Source organism: Rhineura floridana, chromosome 6 (assembly GCF_030035675.1).
Source record: "Rhineura floridana isolate rRhiFlo1 chromosome 6, rRhiFlo1.hap2, whole genome shotgun sequence".
In the NCBI taxonomy this organism is placed as follows: domain Eukaryota; kingdom Metazoa; phylum Chordata; class Lepidosauria; order Squamata; family Rhineuridae; genus Rhineura; species Rhineura floridana.
This window is the reverse complement of record NC_084485.1, coordinates 118,433,699-118,458,669: the sequence shown is the minus strand read 5'-3', so window position 1 is coordinate 118,458,669 and position 24,971 is coordinate 118,433,699. Positions and strand designations below refer to the sequence as shown.

At 44.3% G+C, this 24,971-nt stretch overlaps 1 protein-coding gene across 4 annotated transcripts in view; it reads right to left on the bottom strand.

Annotated features, from left to right (window-relative positions):
* The window catches only part of LRRC8B (leucine rich repeat containing 8 VRAC subunit B), a 52,565-nt gene that overhangs the window by 9,319 nt on the left and 18,275 nt on the right, over window positions 1-24,971 (bottom strand). For 3 of the 4 annotated variants that reach the window (XM_061633596.1, XM_061633594.1, XM_061633595.1), the window contains exon 2: window positions 17,144-17,190. The exons of the other annotated variant lie outside the window; for it this stretch is intronic. The gene's annotated coding sequence lies outside the window, so the exon portion shown is untranslated. The remainder of the gene's footprint in view (window positions 1-17,143; window positions 17,191-24,971) is intronic. 4 annotated transcript variants of the gene reach the window in all.

Sequence of the window (24,971 nt, the reverse complement as noted above, 5' to 3'; positions counted from 1 at the left end):
AGTTAAATTGAGCAGTTTCTGAAGTTAAAAAAAATAAATTACAAGCTAGTGTAACAATCATGCTCAAATAATCCCTCCCCACCAATTTTATTTGTAGAAGGATGGAGGAAGAATTAAACAGCAAGCACACATATTCATTTATATTAGAGCATCAGAAAAGTTTCCAGTTCAACATTTCTGGAAATTTTATTTTAGATTTTATTCTAATTCTGTTTACCTTGATGTTACCCTGATATTTTATTCTCTTGGTGTAGACACACTCATATGTTTAGCTAAAGGCAGGAGAAGACTCAGTTCACATTTAAATCTATCAAACAGGCACTTCCCAAAATAGTATGAGACCCAAAACACAGACATTCTTTGAAATTTACACTTATCCAAATTTTGAAATGTAGTTCTCCAACCAAGGTTTACAAAAATGCATATTTTAGGGGAAAGTGGGCATAAAAAGGAATATATTAGTGAAAGTAACATACAAAATCATTATATTAGGAGAAATTGCTTACAAAAGTATGTACATTAATCAAAACTGCATACAAAAATGTATTAGAAATTTGCATTACAATGCTGAAGAATTTTCATGGATTTTAAAAAAAAATAACAGCAAATTGCTGCAAAAATGTTGAGAACTGAATTTAAGAACGGAAAAGTGAGAAACTGAGAGAACTGAAATTGACAGATCCTTCCATCCCTAGTCGACTCTAATTTTAGCTGCAAACACAGAAAAAGGTAGAGATTTTGGCTTGTGGAGTAGTTGGACTTTTCTTCTCATCTTCAAATGAACAAAAATCTTCTAAAACGTACATAATTAAATTCTGACAGACTTCTCTCAGTTAAGAGGTCACAGATGAAAAGGTCTTTGTTCTTTGAGCTGCTAGTGGTTTCCCTTTCCCCACATTACTACCAGCTTTCTAAAAGCTTACCAAATCTACAAATCCTCTTTGTGCTAGAGTGAATCAAGGGAAAAGCTGGAGAGAAATCACATTATTCAGCAACATCCACAAACTGTACTATAGCCAAGAAACAAGAGATCACATAGTGCTACTGCAAAGGCACAGCCTGTGTCTCCAGTCTATCTCCATTCATCTTTACTTTTCCTAGAGAAGTATCTTGTCAGCGGCATCACTAGTCAGGTGCGGGGAGTGCGGACCGCACCAGGGTGACACCATGAGAGGGGGGTGTCACCCAGAGTAGGGTTGCCATATTGCCCGGTTAGCCGGGTTTTACCCGGATTCTTTGCATGCCACCCGGTGCCCATTTAGCCCCTTAGCTGGCCCAGATTCTCAGCTTTAATTTTTTAAAAAAATTAAGTTTCTAGGTGGTCCGGTTCTCAAGATATACATAAAAACGTCAGCCCCCCGTTAAATCTTTTTTTATTTTCTTTCTGAGCCCAGGACTGGGTCTTTCATGATGCCCGGTGGGGGGGGGGGAAAGCAGGAGAGTAGTCGATAAGACAGATATCCTGGCATTGGTAATCTAATTAGCAAGGTATGTGTGGCGTTGTTGCACACTTCCAGGCCCAGTTTCATTTTGAGTATGGAGGTGGAACCTGTGTAGATGTGGTTGATCAAAGGGAGAAGAAATTTTGAGTTACGCAAAGCTCTGCTTTTATAAAACCTAAAAAACATACATATAGGCAGAAAGAAATTTGTTACATAAACCCAAGACTTTGAATGTCTGAGTGCCTGCACCAGTGGAATACTGGAGGAACTTGTAAAACTTGCTGCAACAGTATTTAGAACTGAGCATGTGGTGTGAAAGACTCCTTTTCCTAACATTTTGGCTTGTTTTTCTCCACCCACCACATCTCTGAAATATATCGTATATGTAATGGTTAACTGTACTGCTGCCCTGACTTACTTTATGTTTGTTGCTATTTTGTGTTTTTATTATGTTTTTATATTGATTGTGCATTTTTATTGTTTTTATTATATTTGTAAGCTATGCTGAGCTCTGTTTTTAACAGCAGAAGGGCAGGATATAAATCCTCTTAATCAATCAATCAACATTCCATAGTGCTGGAAACTAGAGTCTAGGCATTTAAGGCTGAAAATGTTAAGTTTTTTTTAAAAAAGATTTCTGACATCTTTCCCCAGTTTTTGGTGCTAATTCCTAGGCACAAAAACAAAACAACTGGACAATCCAAATATTAATATGCAAATAATATGCAAATAATATGCATAATATGCAAATTAGCCTGCTGGATTTGTGGAACTGGAATATGGCAACCCTAACCCAGAGCCGCCCCGCCCCTAGGCACCCTAGGTCTAGTATGGGAGGAGGTCATGGGGGTGACACCATGAGTTACCGCACTGGGTGACACCAACCCTAGTGACACCACTGTATCTTGTTGTCTTGGGCTTTTCCTCTGCTATACCTCAATGGAAGAGAGTGGAAGACTGCAGAACTCTAGATGTTCATAGACATAACAAGTTGTTTATTGATGACAAGAAAAAGAGTCCCACCTGCCCCCCCCCCCCACTGCCACAACATGAATTCAGCAGCTTAGGATAGAGTTCCTATGTAATAATGACCCAAAATGCTACAGCTCACATTCTCCTCTTCTTTCTCATAAATCAATCTCTTTAGTATAGGGTCTCCTGGGAGACACCCCCCCCCATTTTATTCACCAAGATAGCATTTACAAGGTGGGAATCCCTTCCCACAAACACAACCATTTAATTATACTGGAACATTAAGATTATTGACAAAAGCTTAAATCTTCTGTATTTTAACTGGCTTTTACTTCAGAACAGATATTTGCTCGTTTTGCCGCTCCAGATGTGTTAAAACATTATTCACTTATTTCCCCCCGGTTTAGAAAGTCCAAATATGCTCTTATTAAAGCGACCTCAGAATGTAATATAAAAGATATTTGCCTAGATGATCCAGTGAACACCATGTTATTTAATTTAACACATTTAGACCAAGTTGTCCATCTGCCAGCCTGATCCAATGAAGTCCATACTAAAATGTGTTCCCTTGATGGAAATTATTAGAATGCAGGTGACCCCCATCCCCAAATATCAAAAATAATCTAGTGGATTTAAGTGAGATCACTCTGGAGCGAATGGCTTGTGGATGGCAGTTTTGGGATACAAGTCAAATATACTTTTCAAGGACTTGAGCACTTTTCTTCTTTGAACAATACTTCCCTCTCCCAATGCTATAGCACAAAACTAGCTTCAAAAGCATGCAGACTTGATGGCCAAATAGAGCTAGTCACATGGTTCTGTTGACTGGGTCCAGATCTTGCTACAAGATCAATGCTATTTTATAAATGAATGTCATCTTGAACATTTTGGTTCAAGAAATGTAAACCTTCTGGTTTTGTTCAGCTCTAGAGTTTTATCTAATGCTAAATGAATAATCAAATTTAATGCAATTTAACATGCAATGTGTCTGATACCTCAGATCTACTTCTAAGCAGCTTTCAGCCCAGAAAGCCATAAAAGCTTTTCAAAGTATTCTAATTCAATTGTCATCATATACTAAAATTAGGGTTTGGAGTACCTAAGATGATCCCAGCCTAGTTATACTAGGTTTTTTTGACAATCCTTTGGCTGCAATTCTACCCACTTATCCGGGAGTAAGCCCCATTGAATTCAACAGGACTTACATGCATAGGACTGCACTGTTAGTCTCCAAGATTCACTTCAAAAAACCAGCATGAATGCTACTCTTTATGCCACCTTATTTATGTAACCTGAGAATCCACAAAAACACTGCAGCTGTAGCATAACACAAGCTGCTTTTATGCACTATTACAAATAGAAATTGTGTCAGTACTTTTTTCAAGCAGAGGCTCTCTAGATGTTAAGGTCACAATAAACTATTTAGAAGCACTTGCACATATTTATAATTTGTTTCTATCCTTTTCTTTCCCCAAAACCTACAATGGGAAAGTTTATGGAACGCAAGTTTGAACAGATCTCTAATGCCAGCATTGCTGTTCAATTTCAGCAATCAGATTAACCTATCCATTCACAGGGTAGAGACACACTGACTGTTCTGCCGGTTCCAGTGTGTCTCCTCTCTTTTCTGAAAATGGGGGCACACAATGCTAGTCACACCCTGCCCCTTTTTACTGTAAAACCTGGTGTAATCAGCTTGAGTGCATTTAAAAAAAATGCTTCGAAGAGATTTCAAAACTGATCAGTGAAATCCAGGTATGGACAATAGAAACGCTTTGCTGTAGGCAACTAGTGTTCACAGTCATAGATACTTCTAGTCCACATCTTGTCAAGCATTTAGAGGATCCTTTAATTCTATAGATCCTCGCTACCCCACCATCCCCAGCTCATACTTCTTTTTAATCAATCACTTTCAAAAGGCACCATTCTACCTTTCTAGATTGCAGAGTGACCATTCTTTGTTAAGCTCACTGCATGCTAGCAGTTTAAATAGGCAGAAAGAAATTTGTTACATAAACCTAAGACTTTTACCCCAGAATCAAGAGGTCGGTGCCAAAATAAGCCAGAACACATTTTTCCCTATCCAAGTATGGGAAGCATCAATTTGATCACCAATACTTTTGTGGGGAGGGGTGGGGAGGAAGGGAAGCCTGGCAATATTTAAATTACAAACTGGCCCCAGTTCATGGTTTTCTCCAATTCATTCCCTTCTTAATCCAGGGATGCAGTCATAGTTTTAATCCAGTTCTGGTGGTGGGAATGGACTAGATGAGGATGAACAAACTTAAACTTAATCCAGACAAGGCAGAGGCACTCCTGATCAGTATGACAGCAGACCTGGAAATTCAACTTGTTTGGGACGGGATTGTGCTTGTTAAACACTCAGGTTCACAGTTTCAGTGTGCTTCTGGATCTAACCTCAAGCTTGGACATTCATGTGGGATGGGTGACCAGAAGGGACTTGAGGATTATGTGTCAGCTATGTCCTTTCTTTGGAGTGTCATATCTGGCATTTGAGCTACTGCAATTCACTCTACAAGAGCTTCCTCTGAAAATTGTTTAAAAACTTCAGCTGGTTGAAAATGCTGCAGCCAGACTGCAAACAAAGCCCGTTACTGAGAGCATAGCTTTACTGGCTCAGTTAATTTCTGGGCTTTACGATGTTTAGAGGGGGAGCTTCTCTTTCCCACAAGCATCTGAGGCACTTGAGAGGGCATACTCAGTGGCGTAACCCAGGCTGGAATTCTCTCCTTATGGAAGCCAGTCTAGCCCTTTCACTAATGACCTTCCATCAACAAGCAGATACCTTTTTATTTTGATAGCCTACCGCCTGATGAGTTGAGTAGTTTTCTGTAGCCTTGTGGCACTTTTCACTGGCTATTGTTGTGGTTAAGGTGTTGGACTACAACCTGGGAGACCAGGGTTCAAATCCCCACATAACCATGAAGCTCACTGGGTGACCTTAGGCCAGTCGCTGCCTCTCAGCCTCATGAAAACCCTATTCATAGCGTTGCCATAAGTCGGAATCGACTTGAAGGCAGTACATTGTTCTATTGCACTGGCCTGGTTGTATTCCCACCAGGAGAGGGAGCAGCAGCTATATACCACTCCATCATTCCTAGATACTGCTGTAGCTGAGAGCTCCCCCCCCCCCGAGAACTCCAACTACCAAGTGCCATCTCTGAGTCCACCATGGGAAGCAGAAGAAGCCCTTCCATTGTGCTTACCTTTGGTCTAGCCCCTTGACCTGCTGGTGCCTGAATTAACTTTTTACCTCCTCTCTACCAATCCTTTTCCTTTTTGTACCTTGCCTTTTATGTTGTAAGCCCAAGAAAGAGACTGTAGCATTTCTGATCATTGTGAGCAGCTCTAGGAGCCTTTTTCATCTAAAGTGCAGAGTAAAAATCCTTGTAAGAAAGTGATTAAAATATGTGCTCTTTCATAATTTTGTGCTATTTTTATTTTACTATTACTACTTGTGTTGTGTATTTTAAAATTGTTGTAGGCCACCTTGGGTAATAACAAGGAAATACAGCATAGAAGTTTAATGTAAATGTAATCTGTGACTTTCAGAAACACCAATAAGAATCTAAGTTTAGTCTTATTCTGTCTATCTAAAAACAAAGCAAAAAAGCACGTGCATTTTGTGACCAGAATCCTAGGATGATCAACAACCTATTACTTTGTCAGAGAGGTGCTAAGCAACAAGAAAATCAGAGCTGTGCACACATGCCTGTGTTCGTGTTTAGTGACCAATGTTCAATCAGATAAGAAATAAAATTAGATTTGCTTCCTTAATTTATTGCATTGTTTTATTGAACATTTATATACTGCTCAATTGTAAGAAAGCTCTAAGTGGTGTACAAGAAACATTAAAATGATCAATAAAAAATTAAGAACATTTTTTAAAAAATGATTAAAAACAACAGCAGACTAAAAAGATATTAAGACATGAGAATCTACAGTATATGTCTGGATAGGCTTGCCTAAACAGAAATGTTTTAAGCAGGCGCCCAAAACAATAAAAATACAGCCTGATGTTCATAGACAGGGAGTTCCAAAGTGTAGGTGCTGCCAAGCTAAAATAATGACTTCTTATACATGCGGAACAAGAATTATGTGGCAGCAGTAACAGTGTCAGTTTTGCAGATCAAAGCAGTTAAGTGGGCATATATGAGATAAAGTGGCCCTGCAAGTAAACTGATCTCAAGCTGTTAAGAGCTTTAAATACCAACAGTAACACCTGAACTTGGCCCAGTAACAAACTGGCAACCAGGACAGATCTTTGAGCAGAGATGTTATATGCTAATAGGGTCTCACTCCTGTCAGCAACTTTGTTGCAGCATTCTCCACTAAGTGCAATTTCTGGGTCAACTCAAGGAAAGCCCCACATAGAAAGTGTTAACAGTAGTTTTGAGGTTACCAATGCCTGAACTACTGTGGTCAAGCTCTCCCGTTCAGGAATGGTCATAGCTGTCACCAGGGCCGGCATTTGCAAACGCAGGGCCTAACTGGGAGAGCATGGTTGTGGGTGGCATCCTGGAGATCGATGCCGTTGACGGAGAGGATGGCGTCACCCAGGTGGAGGGCGCTGCAGCATTCGGCCGCCAGCCCTGGGAAGATGAGATGAGGATGGATATGTGGTTCTTGCGGCCGTCCTTGATGCTGATGCCCAGCCCACCCGCCTCCGCCTTCACCACCTGCATGCAGTGCACCCCACTCGGAGGGGAGCCCAGGGAGCATGACGAGCTGCTGCCACCGTGCACTGCTGGCGGAGGGGAGAAGGGCCGCTCGGGAGAAGGCAGGTGGCTGGCCACCACCAAGGGGGGCATCTCCCGGGCGGCACTGTACTCTGGAGGTGGCAGTGCTTCCCCACTCTGTGCTGTTGGGTAGTCCGTTGATGGGTTTCTGCATCGCCCTGGCTGGCTCCAGGCATGCTGGGGACCTTGGGCATCAGCTTGCCCTGGGCCCCGGCATGTGCGTGTGCGCCCCCTACCTGTCTCCTATCTTTTACCATTGCCATTAACAAAGATGGCGGCCACGGTTTCCCTAAGGGGATGAAGCCTCTGCCGCCACCTTTGTTGATGGCACACGTGTGTGCTACACGCACGCATCTCTGCCATCAACTAAGATGGCAGCAGGGGCTTCAGTACCTTAGGGAAACCACGGCCACCACCTTCATTAAGGGCAATACTAAAAGGCAGGAGACAGGTAGGTGGGGCGAGGGAATGGTGGGCAGGCGGAAGCTCTTGCCCTGCGATCCGCGGCTGCTGCTGCAGGTCATGAGGGGGGAGCGTAGGGGCCACTGAGGGCCCCCCTGTAGCTTCAGGGGCCACCCTTTAGAACTGGCCCTGCACATCAGAGCTAAGCGCCAGCGCCTCCCTGCTCAGCTCGGCGCAATTCCCCCACGTGCATGGGGCCCCCACTAAGCATGGGACCTGATTGATCCAATTGGTATTTTGCCGGCCCTGGCTGTCATACCAAGTGCAGCTGATAAAAGGCACTTCTAGCCACTAAGGCTATCTGAGCCTCCAGTGACAAAGCTGGATCCAGGAGCACCTGCTCCTTCATAGGGAGTACAACCCCACCCAGGGTAGGCAATTGACCAAGTTCTCAGACATAGGAACCAGGATTCAAGCTTAGCTTGTTTTTCTTCATCCATCTCGCCACTGCATTGAGGCACCAATCCAGAGCCTGGATGGCCTCTCCCAATTAAGATGCTGCCACCCTGGTCTCCTGCTGGGAGACAGGGCGGGATATAAATTTAATAAATATGGAGGAATAAAGCTGAGTGTCATCCTCATACCAATGGCACCTTGCCCCAAACTCCTAATGACCATTCCCAGTGGCTTCATAAAGATGTCAAATAGCATTGGGGATAATAGTGCCCTGCAGCACCCCACAGAATAACTGCTAGAGGGGCAAAAAGCACTCTCCCTGTGCTAGTCTCTGGATTTAGTCCTGTAAGTAGGACCAGAACCACTGTAAAATAGTGTCCCCAATTTGCATTCCATATAGCCAATCCAGGAGGATACCGTAGTCAATGGTATCAAAAGTGGCAGAGAGATCGAGAAGCGGGAACGAGGTCACACTTCCCCTGTCCTGCTCTCTCTAAGGGTCGTCTGACAGGGCAATCAAGGATGACTTCCACGGCCAGGTGTGAACCCAGATTGGAACAGAGCCAAATAATCCTTGTCATCCAAGAACACCCGCAGTTGCCCCACCACTACTCTCTCCACCACCTTCCCCAATAAAGGGGTATTTGTGACTGGCCAATAGTTATTCCAACGTAAAGGGTCCAGGGCTGGTTTCTTTAGGGTCAGGGGTCAAGAGGACACTTGGTTGCACATGCAGCTGCCAGCACCTTGTCCACATAAGTTGACTGCATAAGCTGAAACTGATCCCACAACACTTCACTGACTCCGGCATATGAAACTGCAACAGCAGAGTCAAGGTCACTCTGAAGTTGAGCGACTTTATCTTCAAAGTGTCTATCTAGTTGGTCACAACAGGTCCTTGAATACCCCAGATGCCCCTCCGCCACAGTGGGATTCAGTAACCTTCAGACTGTTCAAAATAATTCTGCCAGATGGCTATGGGAGGATGCAATGCAAGCTGTGAAACAAGCCTTCTTCACAGCCCACAATGCCACATGGTAGGCACAGCTGTGTGCACTAACCAGTGTTCTGTCAGCTTTGGAGCAAGACTTGCACCACTTGTGCTCTAGTCTTTGTTTGGCTTGCTTCATAGCCTGAAGCTTCCCAGAATGCCAAGGAGCCACTCAGGCTCCAACACTAGAGAGGACGCTCGGGAGCAACTGCGTCAACCACCTGTCTCGCCATTCCATAGCAAAACCAGGGCTTTGATAGGTTTGTCAGGTTTCTCAGCTGGAAAATGCCCCACAACATTCAGGAACACATCAGGTTCCATCAATTTCTGAGGGTGGGCCATCTGAATGGCCCCATTGCCCTTACCAGGGAAAATTGCCACTACCAGCCCAAACTTCACCAGGTTTGAAGGATGTTGTAAGTCTAAAGTTTCCAGAAGTAACAGTGCTAAGACATGATGTCTAACATAAAGCAGTTTTTCACACCCGATTAGTGGGGAAAGCTAAGTTGTATCCTTAGCAATATTCACACTAAACCTGATTCATCAAATAGATCAATATTATGTCCCTAAATAATGGATCTGAGTAGCTGCCATTCAATAACCCTCTGTGTGAGAGAGACAATAGGTACAGCCTATGATGAATTTAAAAATACAAAGGTAATATTGGGACAGCTCAACACCGTAAAGGGGTTGCTTTTGTTGCTCCCTCCCCTCCCCCACAACCATAGTAACCAGTAAAAAAAAGTACAAAGCGATTTTGACATGACCAGAAGACAGGTACTAGAATATGGGAATCTGGGGTTTTGCAGTCAGCCAGTAACAAGATTGTTAACACTTGTCCCAGTCCCAAGTCCAGACTGGCTGAACCAGCTTACACTAATACTGCTGCCTTTTGGTAAGATTTCAAAGTTTAGGATTGCTCAAGAAGATGAAACTTGTGTTCCAAAATGCATTGAACTACAACTAATCGGACTAGTCGGCATTTTTAAGAACAAGTTTCTCCTTTTCGATTCTTTTATGATAGTGGCAAACAAATGACATGATTTGAAGTTGGCTTGTGAATCTCAGCTTGCATGAACTGTGGTTTATTATTATGTCTGAACTCTTTATTCTACCTTAATCCTATGTTCAGTTCTCTTGAGGCAAGACGAAAGTGATCCAGAGTTTCCATGAACTGGAGCTGGCAGGTGTGTATGTGTGTCTATGGATTCCTGTATTTTGGCTGCTGAATCACATGGCCCAGAGTGCTACAATATGGTACTCCATGCTATGGCAGACATCAAGTACAGGTTTGTTTATTTAAAAGCACTTCTAAATTTCTTACTGTTTCTTTGCTGTATACTGTCCAAAAGGCCAAAAGTAACAGTATTAAAAAAACAGAAATTCAGTAATAACAGGGTCCAGTGTTATGCGCCAGGGAAAGCCCGGACAAAAATCTAAATTTTTACAAGGCATCTGAAGCAGCCAATGGATGATACCTCAACTCCCAAAGGGGAGGGAATTTCAGAATGCAGGAGCAATGGTAGAAGGTGCCCATAGTCAGATCATCACTCTGTGATATTCTGTAAGGTACAATGTCACGAGTAAAATTTCCCAAGGTGATTTAAGTGATCTCACAGATCTACACAAGGGCATGTGATCTTTCACATAACCTGCTCCCTAATTGTTCATGTCTTTCTATGTTAGCAACAAGACTTTGAACATAGCCCAGTAGTTAATGTGCAGATTCATGAATGTGTACACTGGTGTGTCCAAGTGAAGCCATGACAGGGCCATCTTCTGAATTTCTCATCTGACTATTGAACTAGCAGTGGGTACCTTCTTTTTAGGGCCTCCAGTGCTGGTCTATGATGTTCCAGTGCTTTTGCCTTACAGACAACGAATGGTACTGTACCGGGCTCCAAGGATAGAAATAGATTTTCTATCTCAGCAGGGTCAGGCTGCCTGTGGACAGTACTTTGGGACAGCTCAAGTTGTAGTGGTGATTCCTATATACTTTACTGCGCATTGAGGAAGGCTTAGTTTCTGATGCAATTGTGACAACTTGCATTCCTGTACAACATCTGTAATATGAGTAGTATGTTCTCCTAGATCAGCCTTTCCCAACTAGTGGGCAACCAGATGTTGTTGGACCACAATTCCCATCTTTCCTGACCATTGGCAATGCTGACTGAGGCTGATGGGAGTTGTGGTCCAACAACATCTGGTGGCCCACTAGTTGGGAAAGTCTGTCCTAGAGCAACACCCTGACCTCCCCAGGGTGAGGAGAATGTGGTGCATGTACCAGGTAAGCATACAGATCAGCCGCTTTGCCCAAGGAACCTTTGGTCTGAAGAAGCCAATCAAGCCATTTGGAACAATTACCCCCTCATTATCCATGACTGCTCCTGTTAAAACCACCATAACCACTCAACATAAATGTTTGTACTACACTCCTCCATGCTATTATAGCCTAACAAAAGGTTATTGCTTTCACCTGTTGTTCCCCTTGCTAACACAGTAAATGTCTTAATGAACTAAAACTTGTCTCTCTATTGAGCAAGAGAAAAATCTAAGGGAATTAAAGTGATGGACTGGACCTAAGGAAGTTAGGTGACAATTTCAATTGTGTTCAGGTATGCTATAGTGGCTGGAGTTTGCAAATATAAGCATGTCCACAGAAAAGGTTCAAATTATGATAAACTGTTTTCTCTGAACAAGAGGTATTTTGACCTGTCAACAACCCTACCGGAGCTCAGCAGAAAAAGAATTAGAACTTTTGTTGCACACAGACTTGATAAAGAATGCACTGTGTTGAAATGGATTTTAACCAGTGCTCCATTGTGATTTCAGGACGCTGATACATGTATATGACTCACTTTTATATGGTATTGACTTTTGTTAGTGGTTGAATTATGTTGTGGGAAGCCTCAATGTGTTTAAGAATTGCTTCTAATTAAGATAAGACTTCTCTTCAAACATCTTCCCTTTTACTCTGTTTACATCAGTAGCTTTGTAACTACTGTTCTAAATATAAAACCACTTCCTGCAGTGTAAATTAAGGGTAGCTCATATTCCTGTTCATCCCTTGAGCCCTGCCTGGAGGGCATATAGCAAAAAGCTACATTCTGTTAATTAAAAAACCATAAAGGGTGCAATTATATAATATTTCAACCTTTAGAAATCCATAAGGCAACTAAAAGGAGCAGTTAAAGCTACTGGGAATATTTGTGTTCCTAAAAAGAGTAATTAAGAACTTACTTTCTAAGCTTTCTAAATTTGGAACTCTGCAGTAGCAATATCATGCTCATTCTCTTGAGTGTTCTTCAACAGCTTCAATATTTAGAAAGTAGAAATCTCACCCAGCCTTATAGCAAGCATTAGCTGATCCATGCCTGGGTCTTCATCAATTATTATTATTATTATTATTATTATTATTATTATTATTATTAGACTTATATCCTGCCCCTCTTCCCAGCAGGAGTCCAGGGCGGCAAACAAAAGCACTAAAAACATTATAACATCATAAAAACAAACTTTAAAACACATTAAAACAAAACATCTTCAAAATCGTTACTTTAAAAAATCAGTAACATATATCACAAGGCCAGAACACCTTGGCCATATTTTTATACCTGCTACAGAAATCAGTAGTGTTGTACAAGTACATCTGGTTTTGAGAATCCCGTTCCGCGCCCAGTACATGCTGGGCAAAGTGGCGAGTTCACGGCCGCAGCCGAAGCCCAGGCCACCATCGTGGGGGATGTGTGTGTGCATGCAGTGCGCTAGCGCACCTGTGTGACACACAATAGGAGGTGGGGCTGCCTATAAACCTCAGTCCAGAGACCCATTTAACCTGTGATATTCTGAGTAAACATACTTAGGATTCTGCTGTATGGGTGCAATCATGTGCACCCTTCCGTGGGGAAGAAGTAACAATACACTCGGTGGGATTTTCTCATAAGTAAGTACGCATAGAATTGGTCCAAGTCTTTTTCTCTGAGTAAATTATTTAAACATAATGGAATTCTTTTCAGTGATCATGTACAGGCTGCACATTGCTTGCATTTTCTCTTTAGCTAGTTTGCAAACTAGCTAAACCTCTGCTCTCACAATGCCCCCCCATAGTGCCCAATGTGGCAGTGGGCGGCGTCTACCTGATTCATCATCAGTCATACAAGTGGGGTCAGTCAGTAATGGCTTCATACCAGATAGACTATGCACAGTGCACTACACTGCATTCAATATGGTGCGCGCCTGTGGCAGAGGTGCCTTATGGGCAAGGGTGGCAGCTAATCTGCCTGCATTGCTGGATGTTGAGTTTTGCCTTTTAGGTCCACTATGCAGCAGAGCATTACCTATGGGCTGCTGTATTCTTGTATGGGGCACTTCAGCTCCTTCTTGGAAGGGACAGTCAGGAGACGAGAGGGCTCAGAAGCAGTGGGGCACTATGTTCATGATTTACTGTTCATGGGTAGGGCAGACTTTGGGTGCATGTTAGCACCTGATGGCACCGTTTATGGCGTGGCTATGAACTGGGGGGTTCCTTAGGCAGCTGGGAAAATGGAGGATCCTGCCCTAGGGTTCACCTTCCAGGGTATTAAGATTGTCTTTTGGACCCAGGGCTGCAGTATGCCCGAGAAAAGGGCTTGAACCATTGCAGATCAAGATCCTGGAGTTTTCAGGGGCTGGGAAAGTGTTTGCTTTCTGCCCTTCAGGTGTTGGGGGCCTTCGACGGTGGGGTTTACGGTGCCATAACAGGGATGTCACAGCCTTACCACAGCTTCAGGGTTTGTTTTGTTTTTTGGCTGCCTTATGCGCCAACCTGAGGCGTGCCCCCCCCTTTCCGACAGTGTGTCAATTTTAGTTAGAGGAGGGAACGACTCTGGGAGAACTGCTAGTCCCATACCACACACTGGGAGATAGGGGAGGGGAGTCAGATATGGCCATATGCCTATCTGTTGCCCCAGCATGCTCACCAGCTATCAGAGGGCAGGAGGGGATTTCTGGGAGTTAGGGGCCGGCAGGGGCTATGCAAAGTGTGGCCTATTCCTATGAATCACGCGCAGGAATTCATCATGGATGGTAGGAGTAAAGCCCGTCCATCAGTGTGTTGCAAGGTAGGCTGGCAGGGGGCCTTTGGGACCACTCAGATGGCTTGGGATATGTCATGTGCTGGCCGGCTGGCCCATGCACATCACCGTACCCCTTATCCTCATCCTCCGTGTTCACCTGACCCACCAGGGATTGTTGTTCAGGGAGGTGCCCTGTGACCAGCAGTTGCGGGCAGCGGCCCTCACACTTAATTTTGGAGCCTTCTGGATGGAGGGCGGGAGTGTTTGGGTCGAGGTCAGACTTTCCTACGAGCCATCCCGCTGTCCGAAGTTTGTTTCCAGGCAGACCAGGGGCACAAGAGGCACACCATTATTTTATCCTGCCCCGGGACTGGACACTTGTCCCGTGAGGGCATCATAGTGTTTTTTGGCCTGTAGCTACAGGCCCGGTTGCCTGATACTCAGGGGGAGGGATCTTCCCTCATAAAGTTTCGGCCTAGCGTCGCAGAGCCTGGGAGCAGACACATGGGGTTTTGGGGGACATGCTCCTATGGAATTGGGGCTGCATACCCGGCAGGGGAATTGCCTACCTGGGCAATTGGTTTGGTATATGCAGGTGTAGGCCGTCGGAAGGTGGAATTATGGGGCACCTGGAGTGCATTCACCCCTGGGCCGAGTCTGAAGGTCCAGGACCCAACTGTTCATGATTGTTTCTGTTTTGGCAGGTTGCTGGACGGGGATGGAGCAGATGCGCAGCCTACTCTGCAGCCATGGCATGATCTTATAGGCTGGCCTTGGGGGCGCAAATGCACATTGGTTCACGGCTGGGCCTCTGATGGTGGGCCACGGATTGGTGGCTGGGTCAACAGAGTATGCACTGGGATGGTCTCCTACCCATGTTGTTCCAGCAGGGCTGTGTGCGGAAGGTCCCGCAGGTGGTGGTCATTCCCCTGGGTGGGAATGACCTTGGTTACTCAAGGGCAAGGCCCTCAGTGGCAGGCATGTGAGGACATGCGGTTGAGGCCATGATAGCCTCTGGTTGTCTGCCGTGGTCAGACATGGAGGGCAAGGCCCTCAGTGACAGGCATGTGAGGACATGCAGTTGAGGCTACGATAGCCTCTGGTCATCTGCTGGAGGGCAAGGCCCTCAGTGGCAGGGACGTGAGGACATGCAGTTTGTGAGGCAACGATGGCATCTTCTTGATGGACCTGCAGAGGGGTCTGCACAAGATTCTTATCGGGTGTGGGGTAAAGGGAGACTAAGCAGAGGCTTGTCCCCCTTTTGTGGCAAGGAAGTGCGGGGGAAAGGTTAAAAGGGAAAGGGCAGCTAGGTGACACCTTTAGGCACCTTTGGGGGTGATTGGCGGTCCAGGGGCCTGCAGCTCAGGGCTATACGGCCCGGGGGCAGAACACGGGCTGCCTTTGGGGCCAACGTGCCTCATCCGCTTGGAGTTTCAGGGCTCCGGGGGGCGGTGATGCAGGTTGGACCCCCTACACATCTTCAGGGTGTGGCCTGAGCTGGGGTCTGGCACAGGGCAGCCCCGGGCTCAGGCAAGGGTTTGGTTGCCCTATGGCTGCAAGCAGGCTTTGCCTGGATCATCAGAATGCTCCCGCACTTGATTTCCCTCTGCAGGTTCATTATTATAATTGATTCCGTTTAATAAAGTGGCCCATGGTTTAACCCAATGAATGGTGTTTGTGTTTTATTTTGGCAATAGGCCGCAATCCCATTCAGCGCCCGGTACATGTCGGGCAAAGGGGCAAGTTTGCGGCCGCAGCCGAAGCCCAGGCCGCCATCATGGGGGATGTGTGTGTGCACGCAGCATGCTAGCGCGCCTGCGTGACACGCAATAGGAGGCAGGGCTGCTGAAGGCCACTCCGCCAGCCTCCTGCCCTCCTTTGAATTTTGGCAGCGCCCGCCCGACCCTCCCTCTGCTGCAGTGTGATTCATTTGGTCGCTACGGGGCCGACTAGGAATTTTTGGCCTGCCTGCCTCGCTTTGCTGGCAGGTTTCTTTTGCCTACTCCACACTGTAGTTGGGGGGAAGGGCCAAGGGTTAGCACGGGTGCCTTTGGGGTTAATAGGCTGATTGGTCTGTTTTGGCTTAACATGTTAATGGTCACTTGTCAAGGAAGTGCGGGGGAAAGGTTAAAAGGGAAAGGGCAGCTAGGTGACACCTTTAGGCACCTTTGGGTTGTGATTGGCGGTCCAGGGGCCTGCAGCTCAGGGCTATACGGCCCGGGGGCAGAACACGGGCTGCCTTTGGGGCCAACATGCCTCATCCGCTCGGAGTTTCAGGGCTCCGGGGGGTGGTGATGCAGGTTGGACCCCCTACACATCTTCAGGGTGTGGCCTGAGCTGAGGTCTGGCACAGGGCAGCCCCGGGCTCAGGCAAGGGTTTGGTTGCCCTATGGCTGCAAGCAGGCTTTGCCTGGATCATCAGAATGCTCCCGCACTTGATTTCCCCTCTGCAGGTTCATTATTATAATTGATTCCGTTTAATAAAGTGGCCCATGATTTAACCCAATGAATGGTGTTTGTGTTTTATTTTGGCAATAGGCCGCAATATGAATACAGGGAACTGATAGTGACATGTGGCTTTCTGTGCCAGGAACATCAAATCAAAAATGACCTGGAGATGTGTTTGAACCGGAGTGTACAGAATTTTCAGCCTAACAGAATGCTTAGTATGCTTACCATCTTAAAAAAATTGCCATAAGGTCACTAGCTACAAACTTTTAAAACCCTAAATGAAAATGTGTTGAAAATAAGCAATTTTCCAGTCACGTTTGTATGGTAGTGTTGTGATTCCCATTCCTAAGCTGTCCAGTAACAAATCTCTAACTAGAACCTGGGCTTGTTCAGTATTAAATCAAGAGCTGCTTCCTATCTCTTGTCAACTCCATGGCTAACTGTTCCAAGGCATAGTAATCGGCCATATCTAGAAATGTTGTCTTTGTAAAGACTAACATAATTATTAAAATATAATTATTAAAACAACTCTTTATCTTAAACAATGGCAAAGAGATATAAGCTTTAGATTCTGAGAAGATGACAGAAGTTTTTAAAATGAAAACATGCTGTTACCTGTTAAAGGCTAGTCAGTTGTAATCTCTTCTACAGCTTGACAGTACCTGCAGAGACATTGCTGAACTAGTTAGTGCAAATTTACAATACAGAATTACAGACCACTGTTAATAATAGTCACATAACCTCAAATCCCCTAATTATAATAAGGTTCCTCAAGTGTCTGCTCTGACATTTGTTGTCAAATAATTAAACCTAAGGAACCGCCTAGTGGCATGCCCTATACACAACATTTATGTGTTTCCAAATGGAAGGGATTGTCCTACTTCAGAATAAGGCACAACACACATTAGCAAAATTTTTTACTTATATCTACAGTAATTCCAAGGAAGTTAAACATTTAAATACTAGAAATGTGGAAGGATGTTTTCAGCTGGAGAGATTTCACAATACTAGACATTTAAAATCTTTTACATTTGTTTAATAACTATAGTTAACAAAATACAACAGTGATCCAAGTTATAGGAAAATCACTATTTATACAAAGAACTTCCATTCACGGTGACTTTCAGGGCAAATCCTGGACGTTCTGAAAACATCAGTATACTAACTGTACAAAGAAGATATATGAAGCCATTACTGTTTACAAGGCGTCACATCCAGCTTTCCTTACTAATGAAGGCAAATCAATTTCTTGTACTTTGCTACTGAATATACATGGCAGAAAATGCATTGCATCTCCCTCAATATTTCAGATAATATGGAATGTAGGAATATTACAAAGATATCTATTTTCTCTACTAGTCAATATGTTTTGTTCAATGCAAGACTGAAGGATTTCTTTTTGTTTTATGTTATTGCCTTAAATTGTTTTGTAAGCAATCATAGTAGGCAAATAACAAATTCACTACTAGGTGAAAAAACCTTGCGGTTTAAGAACATATCTATAGCTAACAGATATTTCTATCAAACTTTAAAAAGCAGGGAAATTGGGCAGCTGTAGTGAATGCACCGGGGAGCAGGAGAACTTACCTCCACTCTGAGATATTGTACTGCCCTACAAATTTGTCAAAATGCAAACACCATTCCTCTTCCTGTGTAGCTTGGAAGAATTTGGTAACATGTGCCTCTGAGCATATGGTGATCTCCATCTCCAAAGACCTGCCATCTCCAAAGATGGAGAATTATATTTTTGTATGTTTGTTGGTGCTCTTACTTTGTTTCTTTTCTGTGGTACTACTGTTTCTACAGAGAATCTAACCTAGAAAATTATATTTCTCTCATTATTCATCCTAGAAATCTGTGTCAAATTTATTTTTATGAATGTCAAAGGCTTTTTATTGGTTAAAGTCATATGATAGTGAAGACAGCCGTTTGTGTTTCCAACTGGAGGTTATGCTCTATTTCTACTTTAGGCATATTAACAGTTGAATCTGCAGTTTGATGTAAAATCAGACTGATTACAATATGTCGCTACTGAAGCAATGACTCTAGCTGTTGGAAGAAACAAACTTGGCCTGCCCAAGATGTATGTTTTCAGCTATGCTTAAACTACTCCACTTAAGGAAAGGTGGGCATGGTCAATTCAAAACATAGAACACACCTAGATTTTTTCCTAGAATATATTTCACCTTCCACTGCTTTATCTTGTGCAAACTGAGACACTCCTCATGTCCATTGGAAACTATTCTGCAGAAAAGTGAGTGCTATTTTGGAGTTTTTTTAGTGTGTATTATGCAAAGCGCTGTTGTGCTTCACATATTCACAGAAACAGAAGCAAAAGAAAATGACTTACTATAGGAAACTTCACTAAAATTGCAAAGTATATCAAACATATTTAAAGTGACTATCTGAACTATATCAACTGCATCTTAATATTGTTGCTTCCTCCCTGCTAAAACAAGATCAGCACAGCACATGTCTTCTTTCTATTATTTGGGCTGATTGCAGGTGTTTCCACCACTCACCATATGCTCAGAGGCACATTACCAAATTCTTCCAGGCTACACAGGAAGCATATTGGACTGTGAAAGACCAACCCAAATGGTGTTTGCATTTTGACAAATTTGTAGGGCAGTATAATATCTCAGAGAGGAGGTCAGGTCTCCTGCTCCCCTGGTGTATTCACTATAGATGTCCAATTTCCTTGCTTTTAAAGTTTGACAGAAATACCTGTTAGCTATAGGTAAATTCTTAAACGGCAAGGGTTTTTTGCCTAGTAGTGAATTTATCTGCTTTTTAATCCAGGAGATAAGAAATGGGATCCTGTGCAAGTTTGCTGAGAATGGATTGATCATTTGCATGCTTATTGAGTTCAGTGGGATTTACTCCCCTGCAAACATGCTTATGATAGCTAAAACTGACCACAGGGGATGGGGAAGGGAGGAGGGGGATGGGGAGGGGAGGAGAGGGAGAAGGAGGACAGGTTTGATCATTTGCATGTTTACTGAGTTCAGTGAGATTTACTCCCATGCAATCATGCTCCGGGAAAACTGACCATGGGGAGGGAGGCTTGGAATGGGCAGGGGTGGAGGAAGAAGGTAGAGGGGAGGAGAGGAAGAAGGGAGGAGGAAGGGAGAAGAGAGGAAAAAGAGGGAAAAGGCAGGTCTGATCATTTGCATGCTTATTGAGTTCAGTGGGATTTACTCCCATGCAACCATGACCAGGATAGGTAAAACTGACCATGGGCGGGGGAGAGGGGGGGAGAGGAAGGGGCGGGGGAGAGGGGGGGAGAGGAAGGGGCGGGGGAGAGGGGGGGAGAGGAAGGGGCGGGGGAGAGGGGGGGAGAGGAAGGGGCGGGGGAGAGGGGGGGAGAGGAAGGGGCGGGGGAGAGGGGGGGAGAGGAAGGGGCGGGGGAGAGGGGGGGAGAGGAAGGGGCGGGGGAGAGGGGGGGAGAGGAAGGGGCGGGGGAGAGGAGGGGAGAGGAAGGGGCGGGGGAGAGGAGGGGAGAGGAAGGGGCGGGGGAGAGGAGGGGAGAGGAAGGGGCGGGGGAGAGGAGGGGAGAGGAAGGGGCGGGGGAGAGGAGAGAGGAAGGGGCGGGGGAGAGGAGAGAGGAAGGGGCGGGGGAGAGGAGAGAGGAAGGGGCGGGGGAGAGGGGAGAGGAAGGGGCGGGGGAGAGGGGAGAGGAAGGGGCGGGGGAGAGGGGAGAGGAAGGGGCGGGGGAGAGGGGAGAGGAAGGGGCGGGGGAGAGGGGAGAGGAAGGGGCGGGGGAGAGGGGAGAGGAAGGGGCGGGGGAGAGGGGAGAGGAAGGGGCGGGGGAGAGGGGAGAGGAAGGGGCGGGGGAGAGGGGAGAGGAAGGGGCGGGGGAGAGGGGAGAGGAAGGGGCGGGGGAGAGGGGAGAGGAAGGGGCGGGGGAGAGGGGAGAGGAAGGGGCGGGGGAGAGGGGAGAGGAAGGGGCGGGGGAGAGGGGAGAGGAAGGGGCGGGGGAGAGGGGAGAGGAAGGGGCGGGGGAGAGGGGAGAGGAAGGGGCGGGGGAGAGGGGAGAGGAAGGGGCGGGGGAGAGGGGAGAGGAAGGGGCGGGGGAGAGGGGAGAGGAAGGGGCGGGGGAGAGGGGAGAGGAAGGGGCGGGGGAGAGGGGAGAGGAAGGGGCGGGGGAGAGGGGAGAGGAAGGGGCGGGGGAGAGGGGAGAGGAAGGGGCGGGGGAGAGGGGAGAGGAAGGGGCGGGGGAGAGGGGAGAGGAAGGGGCGGGGGAGAGGGGAGAGGAAGGGGCGGGGGAGAGGGGAGAGGAAGGGGCGGGGGAGAGGGGAGAGGAAGGGGCGGGGGAGAGGGGAGAGGAAGGGGCGGGGGAGAGGGGAGAGGAAGGGGCGGGGGAGAGGGGCAAAAGGGAGGTGATGGGAGGGAGGAGGAGGGAAGGGCACTTTTGATCATTTGCATGCTTATTGAGTTCCATGGCATTTACTCCTGTGCAATCATGCTTAGGATAGGTGAAACTGACCACAGGGAGGGGAAGGGAGGGAGGGGGAGGAGATTGGATGGTGGGCACTGGGCAGAGGGGAAGCCCCTTTCCTTTCTAAAAGGAAAACATTGTGAGCAGTATCATTCTTTTGCAGGGTTCCCCCAATTGTTTATTCTACAGCAGGCACACGTAGGCACATCACGGCACTGTACATATTCACATTTACCAATAAACTACACAGTTCTACATTCCCTTCCTCTGTGGAAACAGCCACATCTTTCACACTGCTTGTGGTCTTGTCATAGAAAAACTATAGTAGTGGTATTATTAGGGCACAGACTAATTATTCGAAGTGCCTGACATAGCAAATTCCATGTATAAAGAAGCTTGCTTATTATACCTACAAGATAAAAATTGGTGATCACTTGCAGCAGATACTAAAAATACTAAAAACCTATCATTTGTACCCAGTTTATTGTGAGTTATCTGATCCAAGATGAAATACCAGGTCAGTTACAAGCATTAAGAACTTGAAGAAAGTTGTATCTACATGACATGAATTTTATTTCTATAGGACATGGATGCTGTAGCATCAGGCTTTATTGGAAACTGAATGTGTGTGTTAGGTCTTACACTGCCCATTTCCTATAAAATAATAAAAGCATAAATGTCTCCATTATTAGATGGACATTGGTGTTAGAATGTTATGAAGGTATTTGTTATCTGATTAGATATTCCAAATTTGAGGAAAACCTTCTGAAAGTGTTTAGATGGGAATGACAAATCTAATTAAAATAGATGCCTTCTAGACCTTCTATATTGTACAGATACTTATACTAGGAGCTCCTAATCCATAGTATTAGCAATGAACCTTTATGTAAAAAATGCATGTTTAAAAATCTGCTTGAAGGATAAAACGAACTGCACATTTAAGAACCTTTTTCTAGACCTGGAATCCATATTCTACAAAATGAACAAAAATAGCAAGAGCAACAGCTTCCATAACTTTCCTTAATGCTGAAAGATATAGCCAGAAAAAAAGCATCTTTGCTACACAACACAGTTTTTCAACAATAGAATTTAGCAATCAATATAGAATTGGATATGAATGTACACTACAGAAGCAGGCAGAAGTAAAAGTAGGGTGTGGTCCATCAGTGGATCATTGGCTTCTTTCTGATGAACTGCTTAAGACAAATCAGTCATGCCTTAAGGCAGTGGCAGGGAATTTCTGGCCTACAAAACCATTTCAACCAAATCACCCCACCTTCCATAAATGTAGAGATAAGGCTGGGCTGAGAGGCAGGCTTGCAGGCCCCAGCAATTAACTGATCAGTTTTGTACAATTAAAAACATCAGTAGGTCATAGGGATTTTGATTAGAACAATAGTCCATGTAAAACTGTTCAGCCTAGCCCTAATATGCAACATAAAATAATGCTGTTTCAATCTGGAATGGCAAATGCTGCTTCAACAGAAAATTAGTACAGTACATTCAGAATTGATACTGAAGGGTGTAATTTTCCTTCAATACAAATTTAATAAGTTAAATGAAGCTGAACTACTCTAAATAACCCTTCAATTAGCCCTGTACAGGCGGATGCAGGTAGATTTTTCAGGTATACAAGGCATTTTTATCTGGTCAGGCATTTAGCAATGAGAACGAGCAGACATTTCTTTACTTTTACAGACAAATTTCCACTGTTATTTATATATTGATTCTTCAGACATTAATCTCTACCATTCTGATAACAAGAAGAACAGAGCACAGTTGCTCAGGAGCCTTGTAATAGCAGCAAATGGTGTAAAAATATTTCACTTTCAGCTACTAACTCCAAATTGCAGATTATAGTTGTATATGTATTGGACTTTGAAAATCAGCCAGGAGTCACTCCCAGAAAATCTAGTTGTGAGTGATTTCATAAAAATGTCCACTACACTATAACCTTTAACGGTAAATATCTCAAGAACTACTCGATCACTTTTTATGTGAAGGTAACTGCATTTTCTAAGACAAATGTTAGAATTATGCATATGCATTACACTTATTAGTTTATTTGGATAACATAAAATATAATTATCGTGGGGGGGTTAAATACAGAAAAACTATTACAGATACAAGTATAAAGCATTGAACATTTATTACTGAATTCTGTAGCTATTTATAGCAGTATCACATGTCAGTATGACAATTAATGGCTGAGATATGCACCATTTTGCAAGGGCATTTGTATGGTCATGATATTTTCTGATAGTTCAGTGATAACTATTCCTTGAGCAATGGCCTTCATAGGCACATGGAAGCATACAATGGAATCCACTCTTAACACAGTGACATATAGTGCATCTTTCCTTACAGTTGCAGGTCACTAATTCATGACATCATGTGCTTACATCTGTGTCATCCAGTTAGGTTTATATGTTAAGTCATCACTTTTTCCCCATGCCCAGCTGCATGGATCCTGCACCTGAGGATCCAGATGTTACAATGAAAAATTGATCTTTTTAAGTGCTAAAACAATGCATTTGTTGTTGGTGGGCCATTTTCTATGGTTCAGTTCATCTGTGTAAAAAGGTTTCTTCTAGCCTCATTTATATTTTCTGCAGCTCTAATAACATGGTATATTGTCACCACAAATTACTGAAGTCTCCTGGCTGATTTTCAAAGTACAATACATATACAACTATAATCTGCAACTTGTAGCTGGTAGCTGGAAGTGAAATGTTTTTATGCGAACAGTGTGCACTATAATTTCCTTTGCCTGGGAAAAGATTTATTAAACCTTTAAACTGCTTTTCTATGAAAATACCCCAAGCAGTGTAAATCTTCATGCCATAGAAAGGCAGGTGCAGGGAGCAGCTTTGCTTTGAGTCATATAAATAACCAAACTAGTCATTAACTGGTGGCTTCCAGGGTTGAACAGAACCTCCTTTCAACCTTGCTCTGAAAAGAAGAGCACCAATGGTTATTCTCATTCTTAAAGCAGGGTTGAGAGTGGGTGATGCTCAGTCTTGGAAAGTTGGATTCCAGTTAAGAGCCTCATTCATACAAAGCACATTCTTCACTGCAAAACTGGGTGTACTGCAATTCTAGCTACAAATCAGAAACTTGTTTACTCAACATTCATAGCTATGTTCCAGCTTTGTACCTAAATATTGTCTCATAATCACGTAGCACTACTGTTAGTCCTTATTGCAAGGACCAGCAAAAAAACAACAACTAGCACATATAAAGATGATATATAATATGCTGAAGCCTCTTCATCACCCAATCCATATGAACTTTCCATGGTGTTCTAACTGTAATGAAGAATAAACTCCATACAGAACAAACTGTTCAATCTGTTTAAGCAGTTTCAAAAGAGCAGATCTTAACCAAAGAGTACAGAAGACCAAAGACTTCTCATGGTTTTTCAGCTTACACAACTCTGGATAAGTGCAAGTAGTGCCCTGTGAAAGTACCAGCTGCTCATAACAAATTCAAAGTATCATTAGCTGAACAAATTATACCCTCACTGCCCTCCCCCCCAAACACAACCACCATTACCAAAATCAAACCAAGAACTATGCATAGTTGTAGGGTATTTGTGAACAAGTTTTCAGCAGACTGAAATGCAACTCAAAGTCTTGATGCTTAATCATTGTAATTTATTAAGAAGTTATTCAACAACTTTCACATTTGGCATATGTTACATACATTTGCAAAATTCCTGAAAACTTTTCAGGTAAAAAGTGAAATTTACATTATTTTAGTTTTGAATAATATTTTTGAATTAAGTCTGAAACATTTCACTGTAGAAATCAAGTATTTTGCAAGTACTGGAGAAAACCTTATTTTTAAAAAAGTGGTCATAGTGCCCACCAACTCAACAAAATGTACTATTTCTTAGCACTCATCCAAATATTTTAAGTCAATAAGGTAGATCCAGAGTTGCTGTTCTGCTTGTAGAAGGGACTGCAATCTAGTAGAGGTTCCCACACGAAGAAGTGAAGA